The sequence below is a fragment of the Aotus nancymaae genome, unplaced genomic scaffold (assembly GCF_030222135.1).
Source record: "Aotus nancymaae isolate 86718 unplaced genomic scaffold, 86718_ANA_hifiasm-v0.15.2.pri h1tg000036l, whole genome shotgun sequence".
Taxonomy (NCBI): Eukaryota; Metazoa; Chordata; class Mammalia; order Primates; family Aotidae; genus Aotus; species Aotus nancymaae.
The window spans coordinates 16465283-16469310 of record NW_026988450.1 but is presented as its reverse complement, the minus strand read 5'-3'; the positions used below and the strand labels follow the sequence as shown (position 1 = coordinate 16469310).

The 4028-nt window shown below is 38.4% G+C and overlaps 1 pseudogene; it reads right to left on the bottom strand.

Annotated features, from left to right (window-relative positions):
• Positions 1–2426: 2426 nt before the first annotated feature.
• On the bottom strand, positions 2427–2639 carry LOC105724809 (large ribosomal subunit protein eL38-like; annotated as a pseudogene).
• Between the last annotated feature and the right edge of the window lie 1389 nt (positions 2640–4028).

Sequence of the window (4028 nt, the reverse complement as noted above, 5' to 3'; positions counted from 1 at the left end):
ATTTTATTTATTTCTGCTCTGATCTTTATTATTTCTTTTCTTCTACTAATTTTGGGTTTGGTTTGCTCTTGCTTTTCTAGTTCTTGAAGATGCATCATCAGATTACTTATTTGAAATTTTTCTTCTTTTTTGACATAGGCACTTATAACTACAAACCTACTGCCTTCGCTGTATCACACAGATTTGGTATGTTATGTTTTCATTATCTTTTGTTTCAAGACATTTTTCAATTTTCTTCTTAATTTCTTTATTGACCCACTGGTTATTCAGGAGCATATTAATTTCCATGTGTTTCTGTAGTTTTCCAAATTCTTCTTGTTATTAATTTCTAGTTTTATTCAATTGTGGTTAGAAAAGATGCTTGATATTATTTCAGGGTTTTGTGTTTTTTTTTTTAATGTTTTAAGGCTCGTTTTGTGACCTAACATATATGGTCTATCCTTGAGAATGATCCATGTGCCGAGGAGAAGAATGCGCATTCAGTAGCTATTGGGTAAAATGTTGTGTAAATATCTATTAGATCCATTTGTTCTATGGTATAGATGTCTAATGCTTCTTTGTTGATTTTCTGTCTGGATGATCTGCCCAGTGCTGCAAGTGGGATGTTGAAGTTTCCAGCTACTATTGTATTAGGGCCTATTTCTCTCTTTAGCTCTATGTATATCTGGCAGCTCCAGTGTTGGGTGCATATAATTTATAATTGTTATATCCTCTTACTGAACTAACTTCTTTATCATTATATAATGAATTTGTTTGTCTCTTCTTACAGTTTTTGTATTGAAGTCTATTTTGTCTGATATAAATATCCTGCTCTTTTCTGGTTTCCATTAGCATGGAATATCTTTTTCCATCCCTTTATTTTCAGCCTATGTGTAACTTTGTAGGTAAAGTGTGTTTCTTGTAGACAACAGATAATTGGCTCTTGTTTTTTATTCATTCAGCCGCTTTATGTCTTCTGATTGTTGAGTTTAGCCCATTTACATTCAATGTAATTATTGGTAAGGACTCAGTCGTGCCAATTATTGGTAAGTAAGGACTTACTTGATATTTGTTTTCTGGTTGTTTTGTAGTCGTCTCTTCTTTCTTGTCTTCCTTTTAGTGAAGGTGATTTTCTCTGGCAATGTGATTTAATTTCTTGCTTTTTATTTTTTATGTATCCATTGTATGTTTTTTAATTTAAGTTTACCATGAGGCTTGCAAATACTATCTTATAACCCATTATTTTTAACTGCTGGAAACTTAACACTGATTGCATAAACAAGCAAAGAGAAAACTAATAAAAACTCTACACTTTGTTCCCCTGCTTTTTAACTTTTTGTTGTTTGTCCTTATATCTTATTGTACTGTCTATGTCTTGAAAAGTTGTTGTAGCTATTATTTGTGACTGGTTTATTGTTTAGTTCTTCTACTTAAGAGTAGTTTTTGGGAGACTGAGGCAAGAGACTTGCTTGAACCCAGGAGGTGGAGGTTGCAGTGAGCCAAGATCACACCACTGCACTCCAGCCTGGGTGACGGAGTGACACTCCATCTCAAAAAATAAAAATAAAATAAAAAAACAAAAATAAGAGTTGTTTACACACCACAATTACAGTGTCATAATATTCTTTGTTTTTCTGTGTGCTCACTATTTCTCGTGAGTTTCGTGCCTTCAGATGATTTTTTTTACTGCTCACTAATGTTCCTTTCCTTCAGGTAGAGGAACTCCCTTTAGTATTTCCTGTAGGACAGGTCTGGTGTTGACGAAATCCCTCAGCTTTTGTTTGTCTGGAAAAGTCTTTATTTTTCTCTTTCATGTTTGAGGGATATTTTCACTAGATATACTATTTCAGGGTAGAAGTTTTCTTCCTTCAGCACTTTGAGTATGTCATGCCACTCTCTCTTAACTGTAAGGCTTACCCTGAAGTCTGCTGTCAGACTTATTGGAGCTCTATTGTGTATCATTTGTTCATTTGTTTCTTTTCTCTTGCTGCTTTTGGGATCCTTTTTTTATTCTTGTTTGTTTTGTTTTGTTTTGAGAAAGAGTCTTGCTCTGCTGTCCAGGCTGAAGTGCAGTGATGTGATCTTGGCTCACTGCAATCTCCACCTCCCGGGCTTAAGTGATTCTCATACCTCAGCCTCCCAAGCAGCTGCGATTACAGGCACATGCCATGATGCCCAGCTATTTTTTTGTATTTTTAGTAGAGGCAGGGTTTTGCTATGTTAGCCAGGCTGGTCTCAAACCACTGACCTCAAGTGATCCACCTGCCTCAGCCTCCCAAAGTGCTGGATTACAGGCATGAGCCACCGCACCCAGCCCCTTTTGTTATCCTTGACTTTGGGGAGTTTTATCCTTTTGAATAAACTTTCTACCTCCATTTCTTCTTTAAGATCAAAAATTTTTTTTTTATTTTTAATGTTTTAATAGAGTTCAAATCAGTGTGTCTGGTTCATTTCAGTTCCTTCACTGCCAAACCAGAGGGCAGGGACTGCTTCAGTTTCTCTGCCTTCTCCTCATCAGTGATGACCAGGGTGTAAAGGTATGTACTGCATCAAACTTTAAACTTCACATTGTACTTATTTTTCTTGATCTTGACAGATTTGGCATCCTTTCATTGGGCTGTGAGCAGAAAGTCCCTGATTTCCTTAATTTTCTGAGGCATGGTGATGAGACGTGCTGGGAGTGGGCATGGACTGGGACAGCGAGCAGCAACCGGGGAAGAGGATGAAAAAAAAAGGAAGATCAATAATTCTTAGATTTGCTCTTTTGAGGCTATTTTCTAGATGTTATAGACACGCTTCATTCTTCTTTATTCTTTTTGTTTTCATCTCCTTTGAGTATATTTTCAAATAGCCTGTCTTCAAGCTCACTAATCTTTCTTCGCCTTGGTCAGTTCTGCTATTAAGAGACTCATGTATTCTTCAGTATATCAATTGCATTTTCAACTCTAGAGTTTCTGCTTGATTCTTTTTAGTTATTTCAATCTCTGTTACATTTATCTGATATGATTCTTTTTCTTTTTCGAGATGGAGTCTCACTCTATCACTCAGGCTGGAGTACAGTAGCATGATCTCGGCTCACTGCAAACTCTACCACCTGGGTTTAAGTGATTCTTGTGCCTCAGCCTCCTGAGTGGCTGGGACTACAGGTGTGCACCGCCATGCCCAGCTAATGTTTGTATTTTTAGTAGAAATGAGGTTTCACCATGTTGCCCAGGCTGGTCTTGAACTCTCGACCTTAAATGATCCTCTTACCTTGGCCTCTCAAAGTGCTGAGATTACAGAAATCTGATAGAATTCTAATTCCTTCTCTATGTTATCTTGTTTTTCTTTCAGTTTCCTCAAAACAGCTATTTTGAATTCTCTATTTGAAAGGTCACATATCTCTGTTTCTCCAGGATTCGTCCCTGGTACCTTGTTCAGTTCATTTGGTGAGGTGATGTTTTTCTGAATGGTTTCGATGCTTGTGGATGTTCGTCAGTGTCTGGGCATTGAAGAGTTAGATATTATAGTCTTTGCAATCTGGGCTTGTTTGTGCCCATTCTTCTTTGGAAGGCTTTCCAGGTATTCGAAGGTACTTGGGCCCCAAGCCCAGTAATGCCATGGTTCTTGCAGACTCACAGAGTTTCTACCTTGGTGGTCTTGAATAAGATCCAGAAGAATTCTCTGGATTACCAGGTGGAAGCTCTTGTTCTCTTCACTTACTTTCTCCCAACAAACAGATTGTCTCTGTGTGTGCTGAGCCACTTGGAGCTGGGAATGATGTGACACAAGCACTCCTGTGGCCACCACTAAGATTGTCCTGGGTCAGACCTGAAGCCAGCACAACACCGAATCTCACCCAAGGCCCACTGTAACCACTACCTGGCTACTACCTATGTTCACTCAAGGCCCTATGACTTGGAAATCAGCATATAACAAAGCCAGCCAGGTTTGTGTCCTTTTCAGGGTGGCAAGTTCCCCTAGGCCCCAGAGATATTGTCTGGAAGCCAGGGCTTGGAGTTGAAAACCTTAAAAATCTACCTGGTGTTTTATTCTACTATGGCTAATGT